The 27478-nt window shown below is 42.7% G+C and overlaps 1 protein-coding gene across 1 annotated transcript in view; it reads left to right on the top strand.

Annotated features, from left to right (window-relative positions):
- Positions 1–27478, top strand: part of GLI2 (GLI family zinc finger 2) — a 468774-nt gene that overhangs the window by 194166 nt on the left and 247130 nt on the right. Inside the window, exons 3-4 of the mRNA XM_064157432.1 lie at positions 19173–19238; positions 24784–24880. The gene's annotated coding sequence lies outside the window, so the exon portion shown is untranslated. The remainder of the gene's footprint in view (positions 1–19172; positions 19239–24783; positions 24881–27478) is intronic.

Below are 27478 nucleotides of genomic sequence, written 5' to 3'. Positions count from 1 at the left end.
GATTCTGGTAAGCACTTAAAGGTCATTGTTTATGTTTTCAGGCCCACAGTTGTATTTTGCTAAGTGTGGACTGTCCATAGCACGTGTAACTCTTTCAGCCAGTTCTCTCTGAAAATGACTTCTTGCTCCTCACACACTTAGGATAAATCTGCACCCTCACTCCTGCACAACTTCCATGGCTTCTTCAGGGTTTGCTCCTGGTCTCCTTCCTTTCTCAGGGCACACATCTTCTGTGTGGTCCTCTACAAAAAGTGCCTGATCAGAGGAAGACAGCACAGACCGTGAGCATGCTAGAGCCAGTTAGCATTCTGTGGCCTTTGTAGGTCTATTTCTGTCTGGTCATAATGTCCCCCAAATTATTAATGCAAGTTTTTCCCTTTATTTATGGCATCTCTTTTTAAACTGAACGCAGTAATACAGTCTGTTACCACAGATTAGATCAGTCACTAATTAAGAAATCTAGAGAGTACCACATTATGTGTTTTTCACCTGAGTATTTCCAACAGCCCTTAACAAAGGGAGTTACTGTGGTGAGTATCAGCATAGTGATGAAGAGAGAAAAAAAAAAAAGAAAGACATTCTGTGTAGCACTGCGGAATAATTGTGGTAGAATAAGTGCTGAGCAGCTCCCCTGCATGTTGCTGGGGGTGTCATTGCTTGTGATTTAAAGCTCTGAAAGAAATACACAGCTTTTTTTTTTCAGAGTAGCTCAGCAATGGTTAAAATACCCAATCCCACTATCACTTTTCCTTTTTAAAAGTCAAAACAGGTCATGAAGGGTGATAGAAAGTTCTTTCTTCTACTTGCCTTCATTAAGCCTTTTGCTTAAGAAACAAGAGAAGTGACTGAAGCATGCAGCAACTCCTTCAATAACCTTGCAGCAAGCTGCCAGAAAGTTTCCCAAGGCTCTCATGCAACTGAACCTGGTGAAAGGAACCTACTCCCCTACTCCATCCCACAGCCCTCCTTAATAAAGTTGCTGGAAGTTGGGTTTTTTGGCTTTGTTTTGTTGGTGGGGTTTTTTTTGGTTTATTTTTTTCCTGAACACTTAATTGCTCAAGTCTCCCAACAAACTGGTGCCAGCCTGAGAGGATCAGAGCTGACATCAGTGGTGGGTAAGGGAAAATGCCGAGCTGGCGGAGGACGCTCAGGGGTGCATGGGAGACTGGAGATCTGCAGTCTCCGGTTTCCACTGCCAGCCGGCATACAGAAGTCACCAGTTATGATTGGGTTACAGTGCATGACTATTTAGACTTGGACATGGACTTGAAGCCACTTCATGTCGGTACAAAGGGAGGAATGTAACACTGTCTCTTCAGTGCCAGAGGGGAGAGATTTGTAGGTTGGTATGTGACCTTCACTGCTGGCCCATGCAGGTGCTGTTCAAAGGCCCTCCCCATTCAGCTCTTGATACTGATACTAGATTAAAAAGAGAGAATGAAAAAAGTCGTTGTTAAAAACGTTCCTCTCTCTTTTTTCCCTTTATCTCTGTGAACAAGTTGTCTTTTGATTTGCTTGGGTTTGCGGGTTTAGGAGGCTGTTTTCTTTTCAAGGACTTACTCTTGTACTATGTATTTTTTCCTGTAGTGACTAACATTTAACTCAGTGAAAGCAGATTTGTCTTGAGGGAATTCTTGGGTGATGATTTTTTTTTTCCAGTTTGTGTGCATGCTGTTTTGTCACACCAATTTTTTTTACACTTTAAATTTTAGTTCCTTATTAATTATTAAATTATTAATACACCCACTGTGTTTCTCTGTGTGTGTGTACTAAAAGAGTTGAATCAAGGGAAAGAGAGAAGCATGCAAAGCCAGCAAATTTATATCACCAGGACAATTAAAACAATAGCTAACAGGAATCTTACTGGCTGATGATCAGGGAAGGGACCAGCATCCTCTCTGGTCTCTGGCACCATTGTCTCTGTCAGTTGTCAGTGTCCAAACAGCCCACTGTTCTGTGCACTTGAGCAATTCATGGTATTTAAGATGTCTTCAGAGATGATGTGTTTGAAAACCATTGAGTGAATGCACTGTGCTGTCCTGTAGACAGAAGTGGAACGGAGCAGCCTTCCTCACCCTACAAAGCAGATGACATCTATCAGCAAAGGAAGATTTTGCTTAGCACAGATGTTTGGGACTGACTTTTGGACTAGAAAGATCACAGGGTATATGAGGAGCTAAAGTGTGCCACAGAGCAAGGTTTATGTACATGTCTTATGCTAGTTGCTGTCTACAACTACCTGAGGGGTGGTTGTGGCCAGGAGTAGGTTGCTCTCTTCTCTCAGGTGACCAGCACCAGAACAAGAGGACACAGCCTCAGGCTGCACCAGGGGAAATTTAGGCTCGAGGTGAAGAGAAAGTTCTTCCCTGAGAGAGTCATTGGCTACTGGAATGGGCTGCCCGGGGAGGTGGTGGAGTCGCCATCCCTGGGGCTGTTCAAGGCAAGTTTGGACATGGCACTTGGTGCCATGGTCTAGCCTTGAGCTCTGTGGTAAAGGGTTGGACTTGATGATCTATGAGGTCTCTTCCTACCCTGATGATACTGTGATACTGTGATACTGTGTGTGATTAGGTTAAATTGATTCTTGAGTCCTCTTTGGAAGGCAGCAGAACTACAATGTCCTCCTTTAAAGACTGTTCTTTTCATGTATGCAGCTAAAAGGACCAAAATGGGTAGAACAGACTTGCTCTCTCTGCTTCCAAACTCACTCCTTGCAATGCTACACAATAGAGCAAGCCTGTTCAGCCTTAGCAGCATTTTTTCCTAACCCGTATAAAATATTCTTATTGAAGTGGTTGGTATAATTAAGAAGCAACTGGGCTGCTTCTGATTGTCTTTGTTTTATATTTACTGGAGAAAACCACCAGGTTGTTGATCTGAGTTTTATGTTATTATTTAATTACCTTAAGGGATGATCCTGCATTTTGGCCAATTTATTTTGAGCACTCAATTTTCCAGGGCCTCACTTGGTTCTAGTATTAATCCCTGTCCTTCACAGAAGTTTGCATATGGCTTTGGATTATTTATACTTCATTGTGCTTCCAAATCCATTATTAATCACACAGGTATTGAAATACATTTCACAGATAATACTGGACATACTGCTGTATTGTTTGCTCACATAATAGGCATGCTTTCACTCGGCAGGTTTCTCATACATCAAATTATTGTTAGATAAGAAAAATGCTATGGCGAGGTTTTGCCAACAATTTAATACTGGATGCTCAAGCAAAACTCTGACGTTCCCAATTCCAGGTGATGACTCCTGGGGACAATAAATGAGCAGATGCTCTCATTAGATGAGAGTATATCACCTTCAGGGATGTGAACAGTGCAAGGTTCTGCTTAGTGGACTTAAAGGAAACCTTTTGTTCATTTTTTCCCCGGCAGCAGTCCAGATGACTAAACAAGAGAGATTTCTTTTACAGTTGCTTTTCGGTTATTATAAAAAGGGGCCATATTTCAGTTTTGAGGCTGTCCCTCAGCTATCAGTGACTGTAATTTAGAGGGCTGGAAAGGACCATCTGAGTCATGGTGTCCAGTCTCTGGGTCATCTATCCCCTAGCAGCCCATGGGCTGCATGCCATGCTTCTCCAAACTCAATTGCATTATTACAATCTCACAGCAAAACTCAAAAACCTCAACTAAAGAGAAAGGAAAAGAAAGAAAGTAGGAAAGAAAGTAGGAAGGAAAGAAGGAAAGAAGGAAAGAAGGAAAGAAGGAAAGAAGGAAAGAAGGAAAGAAGGAAAGAAGGAAAGAAGGAAAGAAGGAAAGAAGGAAAGAAGGAAAGAAGGAAAGAAGGAAAGAAGGAAAGAAAGAAAGGAAGGAAGGAAGGAAGGAAGGAAGGAAGGAAGGAAGGAAGGAAGGAAGGAAGGAAGGAAGGAAGGAAGGAAGGAAGGAAGGAAGGAAGGAAGGAAGGAAGGAAGGAATCAAGTTTTAGCTACGTTCTAGAGCCATGGAAGAGCAGAAAGTATTAGAAAAAGGTCCTCAGGGACTCCCTGCAGTCAGCTCTAGCCTACTGTGTAGAGAAAGGCAAATTTCCATTTCTCCTGCTTTCTTTGCAGACTTTTCCTTGTGAAAAAAATTGGTTTAAGCCTGAGAGCTTTAATAAGTGCATCTAACAACCTCTCAAGATTCTAACCACCAGGATCTGTGGAATTTTCTACCTTGTGTATGGTAACTACTTACTCACCAACCCAGTGCAAGCAAAGTGTTTTAGAGGCAAACGAGAGCACAGCTTTGCACATCGGAGACAGCTAATCTGTGAGTGAGTTTCTGTGCACTGTACAGAACCTGGCTGGTTGGTGGAAAGGGATGCACGTACACTCTGCAAGATGGAGGTCTAGTTTAGATCTCTGCGAAAGTTCTGCCATGCTCAGACTGGTAGGGATCTCAGCATGGATCCCTAGCTGTCATAAAACATGGCACTGACTCAAAAGCCTTTTTTTCAGCTGGCACTGACTTAAGGAACTTAAATCTGGGCATATATACAATGCAGTGACTAGGGAAGAACACATGAAAACTGGAGATCTCAGTGCTGTTCACAAGTCAGAGAGTAATCTTTAAATACCTCCATTTTTTCATTTCTACATCTGTATTTAAGGCAAAGTAATCACACTTTGACATAAGATCATTTTTCTGGTCCTTGAATGGATGGTCAGTGCTGGCATTAAGATGTAAATCTGTTAAACACAAGGACTGATTCAGTAAGTAAAATATTGTTATTACAGCAACCCTGGTAACTATTAAAAGTTACTTTTTTCCCCCCTTAAAACAAGTGAAATAGCAATGATTATTTTCTGCCTCAGTCAGGCACATATGAAGTCCTCGAGAGAGAGTGGAGGAGATCTGCTGTATTTTCCTCATCAGTTTCTGCAGTGTCTGGCTCTTTTCATCACAGTAAAAGGTCAGTTTCTGTAGGTGAATAGCTACAGTAATAATGCCTACATCACTCAAATTGGATCTCTTATCTGAAATTCAGAGGAGTAGCAAGATAGGTTTAAAGAATTTCCTTCTAATAATCTCAAAGGACTCTGCAAGTGGAAAAAAAGACTCAGAAAACTTACCTTCACACAGTCACTGGGCCCCAGGAAAGTGCGACTGTTTTGCAGGTGGTGAAGACATGTCACAAGCAAGAAGTGACTCATCAGATACATACAGGAGAGCTGGGACACAGCAAAGAGCAAAAGAACTGTTGCTCACCTATGCTAAAAGCTATTCTTACCAAAATGTGTTAATGCATGAATACAAATGGACATTTGTTTCTGTTGCCCTTTGAATTTCATTTAAAGTCATGTGCAAATAACTGTGTATCCTTCTCTCTGGTGTAGTATCAGCTCTAATTTGGCTTAGCCTTTGGGAAGGATGGTAGACTGAATTGGAGAGGGAAGGTTGTCTGTTACCTGTCTACAGACAACTCTATGCAAATGATTTTAAAGGTTGGCTTACATTCAACCTATTTTGAGGACTTATGAAGTCTCTTTAATATGGTGATATTTGTAATTTATGTGTAATGATCTTAATCTTTGTAATTTATATAATTACAATATATTAATGTGGTTGCTTTAGATTAATTTTTCTGCAGACAAGTACCACTGTGCTTCCCAATGTACAGAATTAGGGCTGGCCAGGGTAGCATACTCTGACCTGTCACTCTTCTAGCTTGGAAACATTCTTGAGAGCAGCTTCAGCTTGCTCTTTTGAGTTTCATGGCCATATTTTTTCCTCCCACAACAGTGTATGAGCTCTTAATGTTTTACTTACTAGTTCAAAGTCTCTATATGTCTGCTCTTAGACTGCTGGTTCTGGGCTCAAAATAATGAGACTGCACAGAGGAATCATAGGGGGTTTCTTACTATGGAACAGTGTCTTCAATGAATCTAGATGGAGAGCTCTCTGGAGACAGCACCATCTTTTTGATTTGTCCATTGAGTGCCCAGCTAACTAGGGGACCTGCTCAGGGAAAAGACACCTTGCCAAAAGGCAACTGGGTGAAAATGCAAGAGATATTCAAAGTAAAAGAACTAAAGAGGTGATTTTTTTTTTCTGTTGGAAAGGAAAAGGTTATCAAAAGGTAACAAAAGTTGTATTGGGGGGAGGGGGGGAAGATTTCTGGATTATTATTTTTTAAAGCAAGCAACATCATGACCCCTCCTCTGTTCATGTGTCATTACTTCTGTGAATACTCAAACTATCTCCTCTGTGTTCAGGATTGCAACATCAAAAGGACCATAGAACAGACTTCTTTGATGTTAAATGTTTTTGCTGATGCCATCTGTGGTCAGGTAATACCACATGATGAATATGAAAAGATTTGACCTTTGCGTATTTTCCCATGTTCACTAGCAAGGCAAAGACGAAGTGCATCAGCAGGGTATCAGATACAGTCAATCAAGAAATTCCTCATGATTAGAAAAAAGATTTTTTAGCCTCCCCAAATCAACCTTGATGTATTTTCTTCGTGTTTGTTTCTGCGTGTGTGTTTGCATAATTGCTTAATATTAAAGGAAGAGAGTGTGGTTTGGTCATTTAGTTAGTAAAATCAGGCCTTGGGACTACCAGGCCTGGGAAGAACTGGCTCCTCTCACTCTGCTCATCTTGGCTATTGGCCAGCCTAAGCAAGTCACCTTGTCTCTTTATAAAACAAGTATAATGGTTCCTCCATTGTAAAGATGTGAGATCCATTGCTGAAAAGCAGTACACGAGTTAGGTAATATTATTTCTGGCTCTCCTACAGATGTGCTTAGCGTTCAAGCTTTCCCATCTGTAATGTGGGGATGTTAGAACTAACCTACCTCCCAGGGTTGTTTTGCTTAATTCCATAAAGTACTTGAAAACCTCACATGGAAAGAGTTATAGGAGCACAAGGTTTCTTAATAAAGCTCATTCATGAGTAATGTATTTTTGAAGTAAGTGATTTGAACCCTCACCCATAGTTGGAAACCAATGTGAGTCAAGTCCTCTTTGTTGTTCAGCAAAGGCTGGTTGATACTTTTTTCCTTATATATATAATTCTCATAAGGCTTCACATTTCTGGTTTCTGGCCATGATTGAAAGCAGAAATGCCAAAACACCACAAAAGAGGGTCGAGGGTTTTTACCTTTTTTTTTTCCCTGACCCTCCCAGAAGCTGGAAGTTTTTAAACCCACAGGAGTCTTCCCCACCATCCTCAGTGCTCACTCTCCTCCTGCAACGATAGCTCTCTGAAGACTGAGATTTAGCCAAACACAGCATGCAGCCTGCAACTTTCGAGGTCTGCCCAGCCACGTCACATATGATCTGCAAGGTGCATCAAGGCTGCTCTACTCAGATAACCACTAGGTGCTTCCTTAGCATTTATCTACCTTGCCTTGAGGTATACAAGACCACATTGAATCTCACCCACTGCACAGTTGTTGTTGACTGTTGCACACAGCATAGTAAGGATCTTTTGAGGTGCCTCACAAATGCCGAGGCTGAGATGGTCTTTATGTTAAGGGCTTGTAAGAGAAAATCAGCCAAAACTCATTTATCTCAGTGTCAAAATTCCTACGAAGTCGGGAGGAAGCAGAGTTCCATCCGGAGGGAGGCTTTTAGAAAGCTTGGTCTTCACACTGCGGGATGCATTACAAACCCGGATTTGCAGGGTCTCTGCCCGCAAATAATCCATACGCGGAGCGCTCTGCACATATCATTTGATGTGTGTAAAAGGGGGATGGTGCCAGGAGCACAGAAGCTAACTTGGAGCTTGGGGAAGTTTTCAGTGGGTTTTGCCAGGGTTTCCCTCGGTAGGAAGGCAGGGACGGCTTTCTCCTGCCCCCTCCTGGTGCAGCCCTCGAAATGTGGCTGTGAAAGCACTCTGAAAACAACCTAGAGGCCGAAAAACATAACACCGTCATTTGTCAGGGGATTTGCACCTGGAGTATATGGCAAAGCTGGTCTCTTTTCATGGCACAAAAAGGAAGTGTTATAATTTTGGGTTGTTTTTTTTTCCTTAGCATTGTTCATCCAGTTGAACCCTGCAAAAACGAAGCAAAGCTGGGGCTGTTTACTGCACATCCAGTTGAATGGAGAGCAAAATTCAGTCCTTCAGGTGTTTGATCTAAAGCCCATCATCATGGGAAGACAGTGTCTTAGGACATACTTTTTCATTTCTTTTCAAGCTGCCCTGATACTTGGCCAACCAAAGAATAACGTAATGCAGATATTTCAAAGAAGGGAGGTAAGAAGATGTAGTCCTCTACCAAGTGTAGGGAGTCTGCTCTAGAAAGTAGCTGGAAACCCAGAACTTAACTTCAGGGATAACATTTGGCACTTTGTAAGATGTTTCCATTGTGCATTTAAAGAAAAGACACCTCCAGAGCACCGTAATACATGGAGTGGGTGCTTGAATTAGATGATCTCCGGGAGTCCCTTCTAACCTGTATCATTCATAGAATCATAGAATCAACCAGGTTGGAAGAGACCTCCAAGATCATCCAGTCCAACCTAGCACCCAGCCCTAGCCAATCAACTAGACCATGGCACTAAGTGCCTGATCCAGGCTTTTCTTGAAGACCCCCAGGGACGGTGACTCCACCACCTCCCTGGGTAGCCCATTCCAATGCCAACCACTCTCTCTGTGAAGAACTTCTTCCTAATATCCAGCCTATACCTACCCTGGCACAACTTGAGACTGTGTCCCCTTGTTCTATTGCTGGTTACCTGGGAGAAGAGGCCAACCCCCACCTGGCTACAATGCCCCTTCAGGTAGTTGTAGACAGTAATAAGATCACCCCTGAGCCTCCTCTTCTCCAGGCTAAACAGGCCCAGCTCCCTCAACCTCTCCTCATAGGGTTTGTGTTCCATGCCCCTCACCAGCTTTGTTGCCCTTCTCTGGACATGTTCCAGCACCTCAACATCTTTCTTGAATTGAGGGGCCCAGAACTGGACACAGCACTCAAGGTGTGGCCTGATCAGTGCTGAGTACAGGGGAAGAATAACCTCCCTTGTCCTACTGGCCACTCTGTTCCTGAGGCAGGCCAGGATGCCATTGGCTCTCTTGGCCACCTGGGCACACTGCTGCCTCATCTTCAGCTACTATCTACCAGTATCCCCAGGTCCTTTTCCTCCTGGCTGCTCTCCAGCCACTCTGTCCCCAGCCTATAGCGCTGCTTGGGGTTGTTGTGGCCAAAGTGTGGAACCCTGCACTTGGCCTTGTTAAATCTCATCCCATTGGCCTCTGCCCACCCATCCAGCCTGTCTAGGTCCCCCTGCAGGGCTCTCCTACCTTCCAACAGATCAACACCTGCTCCTAGCTTGGTGTCATCTGCAAACTTACTGATGCTGGACTCAATGCCCTCGTCCAGATCATCAATAAAGATATTGAACAGGACTGGGCCCAGCACTGATCCTTGGGGACACCACTAGTGACAGCTGCCAACTGGATGTGGCGCCATTCACCACCACTCTCTGAGCTCTGCCATCCATCCAGTTCTTGATCCAGCACAGAGTGAATCTGTCCAAGCCATGAGCTGCCAGCTTGGCTAGGAGCTTCTTGTGGCAGACAGTGTCAAAGGCTTTGCTGAAGTCCAGGTAGACTACATCCACAGCCTGCCCCACATTCACCAGGCAGGTAACCTGATCATAAAAGGAGATCAGGTTGGTGAGGCAGGACCTGCCCTTCCTAAACCCATGCTGGCTGGGCCTGATCCCTTGGCCATCCTGTAGGTGCTTTGTGATGGCACCCAAGATGACCTGTTCCATGACCTTGCCTGGCACTGAGGTCAGGCTGACAGGTCTGTAGTTTTCTGGCTCCTCCTTACGACCCTTCTTGTGGATGGGAATTCCATGAGAGAAAGGGCTGCTTGACAGTGTGGACACTGCTGGGATCTGCAGCACCACCAGTAGTATTACAGCACATCTGAGCAACCAGACCTGTGCAGTCTTCACTTTTGCAATGGTTGCCAATGAAACAGAAAATCTAAGTGTAGTGTCAAAATAGCTCCTACATGGGGTTGTTCCAGACTTTAGCATTTTGGATTGATCACAAACTGAATGCAGTCAAACCCAAACTAATACAGAGCTCCCTAAAGGCTGGCATCCTACATCTGGGCTATGCATTAAGTTATTGCACTTTTAAAAGTTGGTAATATCATTTATCAGGACAGAAAAAGATAGTACAAGGACTTCCAGGCCTTTTGGTTACAGTATTTGCTTGAAAAATGGGTAAACCTTCCTGTCTGTTTTGCTCTTGATACAAATCCCCTTGACACCGATGTCTTTATGAAAACAAAACAAAACAAAACACCCCAAAACCAAACAAACACAACCCACAAACACAACAAAAAAACCCCAAACAACAACAACAACAAAAAAAATTCAAGCTTAGAGATTTCTAATCCCAGCAAAAAAAAAAAAGAACAGATGAAGAGTTTTGACCTTTTTTTTTTTTTTTTTACCATCTCTGTTTCCTTGTCATGCCTAAGATATGCCTATTGCAGAGGTGGAGTCTTCTTTTGAGTTTCATCCATCTGTGATTGTGTTGCATTTTCAGAGGTTGCCCATATTTCATGGGAAGACATTAAACTTTCCATCACAGCCCAAACTGGTGGGAGAACTCTTTCTGCATAGCTATAACCCAAGCTGAGCTGAAGTGATAGTGCTCACTGTAGGTTATTATCTTTCTTTAATAGGTGTGCTTGAAACACATCTCACAGTGTTATATGGACAAGCTTCATGTTACAGTTCCTCTCTATAAAAATAACACATTGTTCTTTTACAAGTTTTGGCTGAGAAATTTCCATACATCTTGCAACTCAAGTCCCATTAGGTACCAGGCTTTCTGTCCAGTAGTTGGTGAAGAGTGAGTGACAGGCTTTGTGGTCCTCAAGACTTGTATCTGCAGCCTAGAAGATGAGATAGAAAACAGAGTAATTCCTGCTAAATGGACAGTATCAAAGAGGGAGAGAAAAAAAACAGGACTTGCAATTTTCTTTTAGTCATATCCAGTTTTGAGAACTGGCTGCACAAACCTTTTCCACCTGTGTGGTGTTTCTTAGGGAGATTTCCAAACATTAACTCCTTTCATTGAGTTTCTCTGTGCTTTCCCATTGCAGGGCTTATCTGGCCAGCTTTTGAAGGGCCATGACTCTCTGATGCATTTTCGTATCACCTGGCATCCCGCAGTGTAACTGTTGAAGCTGAAATGCATAGAAAGGTCTGAAAGAAGTGACCAAAAAAAAAAAAAAAAAAAAAAAAAAAAGAGGAATAATTTCTTTACTACTCTAAAAATCCAGTTATGGATTTATTTTTTCAAGAAAAAAAAATCCCATAAATTTAAACTTATATCCAACAGACTTCTAAGATGAAACAACTTCAAAATAAATGAAACAGTTCAGTCAGACTGATGAAAATAACTTCATAGTTCTTTCCATCAAGAAACAGACATGAAATTCACTTGAGGGCATTGTGAATGTTTTTTCTCCTTTCAAGTTCACCTGGCAAACTGAAAAATTAGTTATTTGTACAGGCTTGGCTGTGAATCATCCTGACTCAGATGTGTCCCCGCTGGAGAGAACACGCTAGCCCCTGACACCTTTGCGTGGTGCTTTTGATTTTCTGCTGTTCAAGTTCACCATGATCCAGTTTGGCCTCAGATGGCCTGAAAAAAACATCATTTCTCAAAAAGCACTTGAGCAGCTACAGGGCTTCAGGGCAGGTAAGTACTGAGATAGGTATTAGATAACCAGAATCTCCATTTTTTATCTTTCCCAGACACTAGCATTTCCAAAGAAGCAGGCAGACTTACCTACTTAATAGAGTAATTAAAATATGGAGATTTTGTATTATCACACAATATTATGTTCCAGTTTTAACTCTGTTAGGCTTTCTGCATAACACAGGGCCTGTCCATCCCCACTAGCTTTAGTATCATGCCTGTGACTTTTACTTGAGTCATAGCACAGAAAGGATAGCAGTAGATAGGATATTGAAGGTAATCTAATTCTATCCCTTCCCTAAGCAGAATCAGTGACACTGAACTGAATTGAATAGAGCATTTCATCTGGAAGAGACCAGAAATTATTATCTAGTCCAATTAACTGCCTGACCAATTCAGGGCTGACCAAAGGTTAGAACATATTGTGAAGGGCACTGTCCAAATGCCTCTTAAATAATTACATGGCTGGGGCATTGATCACCTCTCAAGGAAACCTATTCCAGTGCTTGACCACACTCTTCATAAAGAAGTGCTTCCTAATGTCAAGTCTAAACTAGCAGATGACACCAAGCTAGGAGCAGGTGTTGATCTGTTGGAAGGTAGGAGAGCCCTGCAGAGGGACCTGGACAGGCTGGATGGGTGGGCAGAGGCCAATGGGATGAGATTTAACAAGGCCAAGTGCAGGGTTCTACACTTTGGCCACAACAACCCCAAGCAACGCTACAGGCTGGGGCCAGAGTGGCTGGAGAGCAGCCAGGCAGAAAGGGACCTGGGGATACTGATAGATAGTAGGCTGAAGATGAGGCAGCAGTGTGCCCAGGTGGCCAAGAGAGCCAATGGCATCCTGGCCTGCCTCAGGAACAGAGTGGCCAGTAGGACAAGGGAGGTTATTCTTCCCCTGTACTCAGCACTGGTCAGGCCACACCTTGAGTGCTGTGTCCAGTTCTGGGCCCCTCAATTCAAGGGAGATGTTGAGGTGCTGGAACATGTCCAGAGAAGGGCAACAAAGCTGGTGAAGGGCCTGGAATACAAACCCTATGAGGAAAGGCTGAGGGAGTTGGGGTTGTTTAGCCTGGAGAAGAGGAGGCTCAGGGGTGACCTCATTGCTGTCTACAACTACCTGAAGGGAGGCTGCAGCCAGGTGGGGGTGGCCTCTTCTCCCAGGCAACCAGCAATAGAACAAGGGGACACAGTCTCAAGTTGTGCCGGGGGAGGTATAGGCTGGATGTTAGGAGGAAGTTCTTCCCAGAGAGAGTGATTGGCATTGGAACGGGCTGCCCAGGGAGGTGGTGGAGTCACCGTCCCTGGAGGTCTTCAAGAAAAGCCTGGATGAGGCACTTAGTGCCATAGTCTAGTTGACTGGCTAGGGCTGGGTGCTAGGTTGGACTGGATGATCTTGGAGGTCTCTTCCAACCTGGTTGATTCTATGATTCTAAACCTCTCCTGGTGCATCTTTGAGTCAGCCACATGTCCTGTTACTAGGTACTAGGCAGAAGAGCTCAGCATCAACCTGTCCACATCCCCTCAGAAAGATGTAGAGAGCAGTGAGTTTGCCCCTCATTTGGGTGGCAATTGAAAGTGTTACTCCCAGATTTGTGTAGACAAGCCTTAAAAACTCCAGTGACGGTGACTTGGTGACTCCGTAACTTTCTCAGATAGTTCATCTGCAACGTTTGCAGCTATAAAAGATTATTTCTCTCTCTCTCCCCCTCTGGTTTTATTGGTTTTTGTTTGTTTGTTTGTTGTTGGTTGTTTGGGGTTTTGTTTGTTTCTTTGGGGTTTTGGTTGGTTTTGTTTGTTTGTGGGGTTTTGGGGGGGAAGGGAGGGGGAGTGAGTTGGGCTGGTGGGTTTTTCTGAGAAATTCAGCACGGTTGGAGTGGAAGCATGATCAGCAGTCCACTGGTTAACTAAAGTCACTTTAATATTTTTAGCTCATTTTCAAGTCTAGGCTTAAAATCTTGTACTTTTATATCAGGTTATATGTATCTTTCTTGCAGACATCCAAAGCTTCTGCACTGGAAGATGACCATGCAGTCATCACATTTTTTTTTTCTCCTACGTGCCACAGACTTTTATATTTCATGTCGTTACCCAATACTTTGCATTTGAATTAAGCATAGCTTTTATTTTTGGCTAAAATATATTTTCTGGAATAGCATCTAATTTTGATCTGAATACATCAGGAAATGGGTAATCAATCATTTCCTTTAGAAGTTTGTCACAGCGGTTAATCGCTGTCACTGTTTGAAAAATTGTGACCGTTTTGAATTTCTGATTTCAACTTCCAGTCACCGGTTCTCATTATGCTTCTCTCTGCCAGATGTAAGAACCCTTTAGTATCCAGTCTGCTCTTGTCTGGAAGTAACTATGCAGTGTAATTTTGTTTCTTCCCAATAAACTCATTAGATGAGTCTAAATCTCCCATGGTCAGGTGTCGCCTTCATTTATCAGCTCAGTCTAATGCTTTGCCTCTGTTGCCATTCATGTTATTAACAGTGGTTGGTAAAACTGGAGTCTGGGTTTCAGTGAGATGTTGTACTGTGAGGATGGTGCTGCTCACTGCTCCCTTATTTGTAGGCGTATGGATCATGGGAACAACTTGATTATGTCTCAGTCTTCCTGGAATTAGTAATCACATGCTGCCTTAGTTGCCCACTGTGATCGATTCCCAGGGAGGTGGTGGAGGCACCGTCCCTGGAGGTCTTCAACAAAAAACTGGATGAGGCACTTAGTGCCATGGTCTAGTTGATTGGATAGGGTGGGGTGATAGGTTGGACTGGATGATCTTGGAGGTCTCTTTCAACCTGCTTGATTCTATGATTCTATGATTCTATGATCCCTAGAAGCATAGCTTTCTAGGATTCAGGATCCCATCAGGTTTATTTTCCCCTCTGCCTTGTAGATCACCTTTGCATTGATTGTGTTTGGTTCAAAAGGACTCCCTTTAACAAGTGACCCAAAATACTCTCCACATGAGTACTTTCTCCTCACCATTATTTACCAGCCTGCTAATATTTATGTCAGCCATCTGTCTATCAGTGCTGACTTTATATTCCCTTGCAGAGCATCCGTGAAAATGCTGAATAGCACCGAGTATACTTCAAAGCCCTGCGGAAAGGCAGTAAAGTATCTCATTGATGATGGTCTGATTGACGCAGCTGGGTTTTGAGTTATGCTAAATAGCCATGTCTTTGCTATTTAACATAAGTTTCCTTGATGTTATATAGTGTTTATCTAGTAAGTATGTCATGTACCAAGTCTAAAGCTTTGAGAAAGTCTGCCATGTCTGTACTGTTAGCTTTTTTGCACACAGAACACAAAACCAGTTTGATTCAAGAGGAGATATTTTCCATAAACCCATGTTGACTGGCAGTAATTAAAATCTTGTTCTTTCATGTTTTGGCTGTTCAGTCCTGTCTCAGCTTTTCCGCTATTTTACCTGGGATTGATGTGAGTTTAACTGCTCAATAACTTCCCTGTAATTGCACTTGATTTCCTGTTCTCCCTCTCTCTCTCTTCATTTCTGCCTCTAGCTTTCTCTCTCTCTCTTTTTTTTTCCAGGCTACTACTCTGCTTCTAGTCACCTGGAATCCCTCTGATATTAAAATTTATTAAAAATTAACATTAGCAAGCCAGAGTTCTCCTCAGTCAAATATTTTAGGACCCCTGGGTGTGATTTATCCCGGCCTGCTGATTTAAAAATGTTTATCTCTACTAGATGGTGTTTAACATCCTGCTTATTTCCTAATGGGCTGGAAAGTACTTATTCAACCTTGGTCTCATATAAACACCGTCATGCTATTACTTTCCAAAATACCAAGCAGAAACATTTATTAACCAAATCTGCCTATTTGCATTATTGTTCATAGTTTATTCTATGCAATTCAAACACTCTCAAAAAAAAAAATAATCCACTTCAGCATCATCACAGACTGATTTTTCACATTCTCTTTAATTTTGCAGTGTCAGTTTCTTCTACATCGTAGCTCTGTGCTTCAAACAGTTGCTGTAGATTTCCTATTTGTTAAGTTGTTAAAACACTCTCGGTTTTCCACTGAAGTATCTGGACTTTAGCCAGTTTGTCCTTGATGCTGATGGACTGACTATTCTGAAAGAACTTCTGATTTTCATTCATGCTTTCCTCTCAAATTTCTTCCTCCCACTCACTGTTTTTTCGTAATTTTCCTCAGCTGGAGGATATTGGCCATTGGGAGGCACCAGCTACAATTGTCTTAATTTTGTCCACTTTTAATTATGAGCACTTAGGATAATGTCACTTTCCAGCTGTTTGACTGATACATCCTTTGTTAATCAGCGTGGAGAATAATAAGTGCAGACTGTAGAATAATAAGTGTTTCATGTGGGATGCAATATCTTTCCCTTATGTAAATGCGTAAGCAACATGTTGCATCAGATCATTTCCTCACAGTCACTTGGATGAACTGCATTGCACCCAGGATTAACAAGACCATTAAGATTTCTTCAGAAACACGGGTCAGATGTGGGAATCTCTGTACCATGCCTAGTCCTGAACTTCAGCTTCTCCAGGGGTAACAGACATCAGACCTTGCTTTCATTCTGGCCTTATCTCACATTTGGTCCTTTTCTCTCTGCCTAAATTGCTCCATGTTCTGGTGCCTTCCTAACAGCTTCCTTCTGCAGATGGTGTATTTATATTAACCTAAAGATCGCATTCCATCTTTCAAATGAGATTAATAATTTGTCCAGACCATTGTGGTTACCCAGCCTGACCTCCTATAAATGCAGCCTGTAATACTTCAGATTCCAGCATCTGGACCTATAACTCATACTTGCAACATGGCATATATTTTTTAGAAATGCATCTCAAGAAGTTGTAAAGCCTCTGTCATTTGGATGTTTTTCTTTATCTAGAATCTAAAAGCTGATATTTTGGTGATGTATAGACATCAGAGTACATAGGATTGTGTGTGACTGTGACGTGGTCCTAACTGTATATCAGTACTCACCGTCTCTCTACCCTAAAGTAGTGCCCTTGGTGTATTTTAAGTGGATATTGGTCTAGGCATGAACATGAGATCTGAAAGGAGGAAGTTCTTCACAGAGAGAGTGATTTCCCATTGGAATGGGCTGCCCAGGGAGGTGTTGGGGGCACCATCCCTGGAGGTCTTCAAGAAAAGCCTGGATGAGGCACTTAGTGCCATGGTCTAGTTGACTGGATAGGGCTGGGTGCTAGGTTGGACTGGATGATCTTGGAGGTCTCTTCCAACCTGCTTGATTCTATGATTCTATGAAAGTCACTGAGAGTTACAGATGGTTATCGAAAGATGCATGATCAAACCCAAAATAATCCAATTACCTAATACAATGTCCTTCAATCAGACATGTATGCAGGGGTACGTTGAATATTTGTATCTCCTTCATTGCTATATTCCCATTTTCTGTAGTGTCTTTCAAATGAAGATGGAGCTGTAGAGGCTGGAATTAGGAGGCCATTGCCATTTGCTCTGCGAAAGAACCATATCTTTTTGTATCTGTCAGAAAGCAGAAACTAGGGTAGAGTGTTCAACCTCCTACTAGCACTCCTGGGTCTTATGTTTATTTTTTATTTCATTTAATTTCTTTTTCCATGGTGAGATTTTCACTGAACCCTAATATACTCCTGCATTCTCCTGGGCCTATTTGAAATTCTTGATCTTTTCAGCATCTGTTTAACTCCTGCATTCATGCACGTACAGTACAAGGTCAATCCTTTTGTTTGTTACTTTTATGGAGTTTAAAGAAAGTCCAAATACCTGACCGAGATACCTGTCTGGTGCAGCCTTGTGACAGTTGCAAAATCTTCAGGCTCCAAGAGTCACATGATTAACTGTTTCATGAGGAACAGGAGAAACCACAAAATTGGGGGTTTGCCACATAAAGGGTATGTTTTGCAGCTAACAGGTATTTAGGGCTGGCTCACCACTGATCAGAATGCAGAAGGTGGCAAATTGTACGCTCAAAGTAAATCAGCCAAGCAATATGTTGCTGACTCGTGCTCCAAACAGAGCCTCACATACAGGGAGGCAAACAACTCACAAGCAATCCACAAAGCTCAGCTCTTCCTTAACCTTATGATTTTCAAATTTGGTCTTACTACACAGCACAACCAGCTTCAGAGATCAAAGAATACACAAGCAGAGGTGATCTGCCAAGAACATTCTGAGTTACTTCTGCAGTACTTGCACACCTGAGTCTGGAACTGGCACTTTCCAAGGCAGTACTGAACCCAGCTATTAGATGTATCATGCTCCTGGGGGGTTCTCATTTGTCTCAAAGATGAAGCTGAGCTGCCTGATGATGTTGAATCCCAAGAACTTCTTCATTAAAGTAGTTGTTTTGGGATTGCTGCAGTTAGCCCTGTAATTATAATTACTTTAATATTATTTTCTTCCCAAAAGATAAACTCCCTTTAGACATTAGAAGGGATTTTGTTATATCTCTGCTTAATTTTATTGGTGTGAATCTTTGGGGAGAGACTGATGTCTAAGGGAAATTTATTATTAAGAACTAGCTATACTGTTTCCCAGCAGAGAGCTTGTAACTGCCACATCTTCCCCTAACATTTATAATTGGAAATTATGTTTGTCTGACCTACGCTTTACTGTGTAATTGCAGCGAGATATGGCATTTTTCAGTTCTTGAGTAAAAACATCCACACTGGTTGTGAAGTGTTGCTGGGCAGAAACTTTTACCCTCCCTCAAAAGGCAATAGCATTTTTGTGGTGGAGGATGCATTTTTTTCAGATGTATCTAGCACTAGGATCCTGTGGGGGTAAAAAACAATGTAGAAATAAGTTAGATATAATGACACGATTTTTCAGAACCTAGGAAACTAATGGTCAATTAAATCCCAGTGGAGGGTGCATATTAGCTTCCTAATTTGTTTTGGACTCATGACTGGAATGTGTCCACACATGCTATTCAGTCTGCAGCATTCGTGTGAAAGATCCTGTGGGTAATTTAAAAGCTACAAATGACACTTCCATCTAAAATTGTTACTGTGTTGTGTTTCTGCACCAGCTGAGTCCTTTGATAACAGATTTGATGATCAGGTTAGAAAATTCTCCCTCTCCTACTGATTTTATCATCTGGAAAAAAAAAAAAAATCAGATTCCTAAATCAGATTCCTTCTGGGGTTCTTCAGAGGATTAAACACATTCCTTTCCACTTAAGAAATTATGTTTGATTTCCCATAAATAATGTGGGAAATGTCTTCCCTGCTGCTTCACCTCAGAAGTTTTCAAAACTTTTCACCCATGAAGATTGGAGGATCTAGTGGATTGTTAGTATTTCCCAGGACGCGGACTAGATAATCCGACCACAAACCTTGTTTCTGAGCCTTTCACTCTCTGGCTTATTGACCCAGAAGTTTTTCATCTGTTCCTTGGGGGCTACTGAGAATTCTGATATTTTCTCCATCTGTTTCTTGAAATTTCCCCTGTGAGCACTCGGCATGTTTCCCTGTTCCTTCCAGATGACCCTCTCTTGCAGTTCCCACTGGGTGTCATAAACTCCATGACTACTTCCAAGAAACGTGAAGGTGAGTCGCATTTTATTTATTGTGCTGAGTAGTGCCATTAACACTTTCCAAATTGATCCGTCAAAGAAGTCAGCCTGGAAACCCTGCTCGGTGGCAACCTCAGGTCAAATATTTAGGCGGGGCACTGCCATTTACCTGAGCACTACGTGAAGCTGTTATTGAAGTATATTGCCTAAAATATCCCTCTGGGCTCTGCTAGAGTTGCTGGCCCATTCCACAAAGTCAACCAGGTGCTCCTTTTAGAGTCCCCCTCTGAAATGTGAACACCGGACAGTGGAATTGCTGTCCTGTCGGATCATTCATCTGGAAGAGACATTATTAATAAGGAGTGATAGATTTCCTGTTGCATTGGGTAGAAGGTATGTTTATTTTCTCAGTGTTTCGTTTCCTCAGGTTTTTGAGCCCAGTGCTGAGCCCCTGAGCAGAGCCTGGCTGAATCTGAGTCTTGCTTTAGGGGAAGCTCACAAGTTTGGTAATTCCAATGGCTGCAAGGAATGCTGGCAAAAGCGTTCCCTTCATCTAAGGGACACCACAGTGGTAAAGAAAAACAGAATCAGATAATTCCCTGTGAAGCATTAGAGATATAAGGGCTGATGTCTGATGTCTGGAGCTTCTCAGAAGTTGCTTTTTGGTCCTCAAGCTGTCTATGGGGGACAAGGGACAGCTACTTGTCGTCTAAAAAACAACCAAACAAAAAACTCCACAATAAAACAAACAAACAAAAAAAACCCACCCCACCCCAACAACAACAACAACTAAGTTTTATTTTAAAATCTTCATTAATTAACTTGCACTAATTCTATTTCTCTTTGTATTTTGCCACATGGCTTCACTGAAACTGTGTTGTGGCCTCCACTTGATCCTGTTGTCTTCCAGTTATGCGTCCACCTTAGGCTGCACATACCATGATGTTTCGTGGCACATTCTTTGGAATATGGGGAAGCAGCCCCTAACTGGATTCCTGGCTGTAGAAGTACTGGGCAAACTGGAAGCCTGCCATACAGGGAGAATAGAAAGAACAAGACCACAGAATGACAGTGTCCCTGGTTACCAGGGAAACACTCCTAAATAGGAGCATTTTTTTATTTCAATCAGAATATTTGTTTTCACTTGAAATATTTTTACAGCAGTTTGGTGGTTTGATTAAAAAAAATATTTTCCAGAGCCACATTTGTTTTGAAATTCTTAACATTTTTCTAAAAACAGTCTTTAAAATGCATGGATTGGATTAAAAAAAGCTGAGTTAAGTCATCATCATCTTTTCATAAGCAAATAACCTTGTACATAACTTCACAGAAATACAGATATCAGTGATGGGCTTGGAATAACTTAGAGGGGTGCACTGCTACAGACAGGAACAACTACATTTGAATTTCCCCCAATAGATAGTTGTTTAACATGCTTGTAGAGAAGTTCCCATTGTGGGGATTCCCCAGTCATCTTAGGTGAACCTAGAGTTTCCCTACCCCTACAGTCAGTAAATAGTCTCTGATATTGATCTTATCTTTGCCATAATTTTAAAGCAGTTAAATATAAATGTTGACTTTGTCCTGTAAAGCGATGTTTTGCATAATTGCAGAACATTATGTATCCTCAGTATCTTTCAAATACAGTCATGTCAGCATTACCCTCTTGGTCAGAGGTCTATAATCCATGACTTTTCATCCTTGCTCTCTTCAAACTGTATATTTCACAAAGTGTCATGCCCACAGCACACATAGAATCATAGAGTGGTTTGGGTCAGAAGGGACCTCCAGAGGTCATCTAATCCAAATGAGCAGGGACATGCTCCATTAGATCAGGTTGCTCAGAGCCCCTTTGAGCCTGACCTTGAATATGTCTAAGCGTGGGGCCTCAACTCTCTCCCTAGGCAACCTGTTTCAGTGTTGCACTACCCTCATGATAAATACCTTCCTCCTGAAGTCCAACCTAAATCTACTCTTCTCTTATTTAAAACCATCGCCCTTTGTCCTATCATGTGAATGGTTTTATTCCAGCATGCACATTTCTGATTGCAGAAAGGATCATACTTTTTAAGCAATATCTGCATCTTTTCCTTCGAGCTGAGCAGATATCTCACTATATCCAAAACTGTGTGTTTAAACATATTTTCCCCTTCATGCCTATATAACAACAATATTTTGACAATGTAATTTGTCAGTAGCATCCTCCTGTTAAGAGCTATCATCTATAATCCAAAGAAGTGATACAAATCTTAAGTACTCATAACCCTCTTGACTTGTTCATCGAAGACGATCTTACATAGCCTTCACACCTGCCATTTCTCTGGCATTTTCCTCCACAATATCCATTTGATGCTCATTAGGTTTTCAAGTTATTTTCCCAGCTTTTTAACTATGTGTGCAATCTTGTATTCTAAATAGGGTTGTTTATGCCCCATGTGTTTCAGTGAGTATTTTGGTAACAGTACACATGCAGGCGATATATTTGTCCTACACATCTTTGTCCCAACATTCTGCAGTTCCTTCCCACTCGTGCCTGAAAATTGGAGTACACTGTTTTTTTCCCTTCATCTCATCATTGTTGTTGCTTTTTTTTTTTACCCTCTAGCATTTTTAGAACATTACATACAGTAGTGTTAATTATGTAACAGCAATTTATCTCAGATAAGATCTTTTATTTTTGTTGCAATTTGGCAATTAGAATGCAGAAAATTTCAGGCTTTGAACCCTGCCTTTTATGTCAAGTTGTCTGCCCACAACTGATGAGTATAAGTATCTTATGTGCCTCAGAAAAGGAAGTGAAAAAAGTACCATCTGCAAATTTATTGGGATTTTAAATATCTTGGAAGTATGCCTGAAGGAATAGATCATGGAGTAGTCAGTTTCTGTATGATAGTGACCACAAAGTACTTCGATTCAGCACCCTAAGAACCATTATCAAAGGGCACCAAGAACAAAAGCAGATCTTGCTTCAGACACATCAGGATATGACAACTTGCCAGTGTCTGACGGGCAGAAAATAATATGGCAGGGAATCTAAATTAACCTTTTTTGCTCGCGCATCATGATTCATTGGAGTTCTTTAAATGGGTCAGCAAGCATGTGGATAAGGGAAAGCCAAGTCTTATAGACTACCCAGATGTCTAAAAACTATTTATAATGCTTTTGTGGGAACTGAGTAATGACTGCAGAATAGAACACACTATTGCATGAATTAAAATATATAAGCCAAAAGACTAAACAACAAATCTCACAGTGGACTTACATAGAGGTCTGTAGAAGAGTAAATGGCAAGTGTCACAGCAGATTGCTACAAGAATTTGTTTTAACCTTTAATCTGACACCTTGTGATCATTCTTATGGTCTAATTTAGTCAATGTACCATGTGCGTGAACCAGGACTCTTGAGTGGATAGTAGATCTGACTTCATGTCTCCCAAATATGTTGCTTTCACACCAACTCCTTCTTTAAAGGGACTTCACCTAGACTTTTTTATTAGGAACTTGAAACTAGTGGGAACTAGGCACTCTACTACTTCATTTTCTAACTTTGCTATCAATTACAGCAGAGATTTTAGTGCTGGTCACACACACAAAAAAAAAAATGATCCAGTATTCCCTAGATGTCTTCCTACAAATGTGTATATTGATGTTGCATCATCTTTGGGACATGGACGTTGTATTATCTTTAGGAGGTCTTACTGTGGTGGAATAGTGCAAGCATGCTGGCTTCCCAAAAGTGATGTTCTTCCCATGTGAAGAGCTGTAGTGTTTACAGTATCACAGTATCACCAAGGTTGGAAGAGACCTCATAGATCATCAAGTCCAACCTGATACCACAGAGCTCAAGGCTAGACCACGACACCCAGTGCCACGTTCAGTCCTGCCTTGGATAGCTCCAGGGATGGCGACTCCACCACCTCCCCGGGCAGCCCATTCCAGTGTCCAATGACTCTCTCAGTGAAGAACTTTCTCCTCACCTCGAGCCTAAATTTCTCCTGACATAGCTTGAGGCTGTGTCCTCTCGTTCTGGTGCTGGCCACCTGAGAGAAGAGAGCAACCTCCTCCTGGCCACAACCACCCCTCAGGTAGTTGTAGACAGCAATAAGGTCACCCCTGAGCCTCCCATCTCCCTCATCCTCTCCTCGTAGGGCCTGTGCTCAAGGCCTCTCACCAGCCTCGTCGTCCTTCTCTGGACATGTTCAAGCATCTCAATGTCCTTCTTAAATTGAGGGGCCCAGAACTGGACACAGTACTAAAGGTGTGGTCTAACCAGTGCAGAGTACAGGGGCAGAATGACCTCCCTGCTCCTGCTGACCACACCATTCCTGATGCAGGCCAGGATGCCACTGGCTCTCTTGGCCACCTGGGCACACTGCTGGCTCATGTTCAGGCGGGTATCAATCAGCACCCCCAGATCTCTCTCCCTCTGGCTGCTCTCCAGCCACTCCGACCCCAGCCTGTATCTCTGCATGGGGTTGTTGTGGCCAAAGTGCAGCACCCTGCACTTGGAGCTATTGAAGCCATCCCCTTGGACTCTGCCCATCTGTCCAGGTGGTCAAGGTCCCGCTGCAGAGCCCTTCTGCCCTCCAACCCCGCCACATCTGCCTCCAGCTTGGTGTCATCTGCAAACTTGCTGATGACTGACTCCATGCCCTCATCCAGATCATCTATGAAGATGTTAAAGAGGATGGGGCCCAGCACAGATACCTGAGGGACACCACTAGTGACTGGCTGCCAGCTGGATGTGGCACCATTCACCACCACTCTCTGGGTCCGGCCCTCCAGCCAGTTCCTAACCCAGCACAGAGTGTTGCCATCCAAGCCGTGGGCTGACAGCTTAGCCAGCAGTTTGCTGTGGGGGACAGTGTTAAAGGCCTTGCTGAAGTCCCTATCCTTTTAATCTTAGGGGGAACATCTCTTTTGGTATTCATCTACCTTATATTAGTGACAGAAAAATAACACAACTTCCAATCCTAATTTAGATATCTTTTCCATGTTGGGAGAAGACCATAAGTTCCATGCTCTCTATAAACTGCCACGACTTTGCTGGGCTGTGGAAGATATTCCTCACTCCTCTGGTATCTGTCATTGAGTTTGACTGTCCTTATCAAACCCATCAGCTGACAAATAGGCTGTATTGCCTTGAACGTCAGAGAAGATTTTTCTAACTAGGTCTAGCTACTGAGCATATGCAGCAGCCAGAATAGCAGTTGCCTGCCTTTATTTCATCCTCCTCCTCTGACAAAGCTAAACTAAATGATGTTCCCTGCCCAACATGATCTTTCAGGCCTTTTATTCAAATAACTTCTCTCTGAGAAATTATAGCTCCTTCAAGCCTGCTGGGTGATGATGGAAAGTAATTCCCCCAGATGGGTAGACCCCTGTACATGTGACACAAAGGCTGTAATGTATTATTGAGATATACATCCTCTAGACATCTTCAGATACGTACCTTTCTAATCTCGGGCTTTCATAGATCAGTGTTCTCATGACACTTTAGGCCATATATCTAACTTCATCAATGTTGACTTAAGGAGTCTACCCTCTTTTTAAATATGGTTGTGTTGCTTGTCTCAGCAGAGCTCCCTGGTGTGCAGAAAGTCCTAACGATGCAAAATACTGATGACCCTCACTCTTACACCCTGGCAGCGGCAGACCCACATCACATGGCAAAAAGGTAACTTTTTGGGGGGACGTGCATAACTTGGACAGACTCCCCAGAGACACACAGTGCTGAAGGATGTGAGTGCACACTTGTGACAGATTATGCTAAATTAATAATCTGTATTAATTTTTATATCCAGGTGATGATTGTTAATAACTATGAAAACCGTTTGTTAACATTAAAACTCGCCAGAAAACCTAACTTACAAGGTTCAAAAATTAAGAGTTTGGAAATTTATACTTGCAGGGAACAGGCAAGACTACATCACTTATTTCTATTTCTTCAAGTAGCAAATGCAAATATTGTACTGGAAGAGAAGATTCCTGCAGTTAATTATACCGCCTATCCACTAGAGGACACAGGAAGTTTCTGTTCATGTGAGAAGGCAATTAATGAGTTAAAGGAGGGTTTTAAGTATTTACTCACAATATAGTACCAGACAGTACCCAAAGCACATGGAGGGTCTGCTGTTGAAGTTTCCCAGGCTCTTTTCTCAGGAGTCTGGGAGTCTATAGCATAGTCTCTGACCTGGTCCCTCTTGATGCCCGTTTCAGCAGAAGCCTTGCAGAGTGCAGGCAGGATGCAATGAGGCAGCAGCAGCACCAGCAGCAGGCATGAACAGAACAGCAGAGCACTCTGTGCTTATCTGTGTATTTCTGCCCAAGACTAATGGGCCTTTGGACATAGATTAGCCACTCAGAATGGCACTTTGCCAAGCTTGACCATATTAGGGTAAGACAGGGCTTTTGTTCTCCTTTCCTGTGGCCACTTCTCCCAGCACAGAAGGAGGGAGAGCAGGGGAACATGTCTAGACAAGCCATAGTCCTTAGACTCAACGGTTCCAGGTTCTTTCATTCTCTTTCCCACAGTTGCTTCTCCTCAGCGCAGAAGGAGGGGGAGCAGGGAAACATGCCTGGGCAAGCCAGGGCATGAATAAGCCCATTTTTGGCCTATCAGTCCTACCACAACATTCCACACCCTGGCCAATGGGCCACTTAGATTGAGGGCAATTGATTATCCCTCTAGGGACAAAGTGTCTTGTGTGGATTACCTTGGGTACAAGCACATTGCTTTTCTTGGCAGTAGATACCCTTTGATATGGCTTTTCACTCATGGGTTAGGTTTTCTGTGCAAAACACATTAAGGTTACACATATGAGTAGTGAGTTACATACTCTATGTATTACACAAACAGCGTATACAACCATATTACTATATTACCATCATACTCTATGTAGAGCATGACACAAAACATGCCCTGTGTAGAGATTTATTGTCCTGAGCCCAATACCTGGTACTCTTTATTGTCCACCCACCCCCTTGACTGGTGATGCGTATTGGCTTTTGTGACACTGAATCAAAGATGTGCATGGAGCTTTTCAACTTCCTACCCACCAGATGGAGACAGATTTCTGTCACCACGACAGCTATTCCTCAATATTGTGAGGAGTAATTCGCTCCCTTTCTAAGGCCAACAGAACACCTTATCCACAAATGTGATCCCTGTCATCTTCTTCAGCAACCATGAAGGCAGTCACCTTGTCGCCTGTCCAGGCAACCCTGTATCGAGCAGTTGCTGAATACAGTCTTCTTTTGGTGGATGAAACCGTTTTGAGTAACTCCAGAACTCGTTGTTGAAGTCATGGGAGCAGCTGGGATCTCAGTATGGATCCTTCTGGTGCGATGCCTTTTCTTGTCCCTCTGGGAATGCTGGCTTCCAGATTCAGAAGTGGCTGGGGACGCGTTTCTGTGCTGCACTTCGCTTTTGCCATGCGGTGCTGCCTCGTGGCTTTCTTTGTGCTGTTTCTCTTGTGTGCCCTCAGCTGAGGCTATAGCATTAGCAGCTTTTTGCTGTTTGAAGTTCGCAGCTTTCCCCCGTGTCATGGAGGGGATTTCTCTATTCCTCCCCTGTTAGGTGGAGGTGAGAAATTAATTTGAGGCAGTTTTGATTTTTTATAAAATTATTTATTAAAATTAATATTTACAAATTTATACCACCCCCAACCACTATGAAATCTGGTTCGTTGCAAGTTTGTGAAAATAGCTTGGGATATATATTTACAGGGATTGATTATTAAGTGGAAATATCAAATTATTAACAATTATTGACAGAGAGAAATATTTCTTAAGCTTAATGCCTCTTAACCACTCTAGTGTCTGCCCAGCAAGGGCTGTAACTGTGTGTGCTCTTTAGGTAGAGATAACTTATATTACAAAGGAATTGAAGCTTACTTAGGTGTGCTGCTCTTGAGTATTAACCATGAATCACCCTCCCAGGATTCTGTCTCAGTGTGTGCCCAGTACTTGGGGTCTTGGTATAGCTGGAGTCTGTCCCGGCTTGCAGGGATGATAAAGGTTTTCCCAGTCTTCCCAGTCTCTGGGGTAAATAGAGTTTCTCTAACCTTCTCTCCTGGGGTGAAGTGGGCTCTGCCTTGGTGCTGTGGCTTCTGGATGCTGTGCATGTCCAGGGATGGTCAGCTGGCAGGATTCCAGGTGCAGGAGAAGGATTTGCCCGTGTAACCTCTGACATGGTCTGGTAGCTAGCAGGCGGCGTTTGCAGGTTTGCAGACCATCTGGAAAGGGGTCTGCTGGCCCTGGGTCTTTCCAGAGT

This window comes from Pogoniulus pusillus, chromosome 2, assembly GCF_015220805.1.
Source record: "Pogoniulus pusillus isolate bPogPus1 chromosome 2, bPogPus1.pri, whole genome shotgun sequence".
NCBI classification, from domain to species: Eukaryota; Metazoa; Chordata; class Aves; order Piciformes; family Lybiidae; genus Pogoniulus; species Pogoniulus pusillus.
Note: the sequence above shows the minus strand (reverse complement) of the source record. Positions and strands in the feature narration are given on the sequence as shown.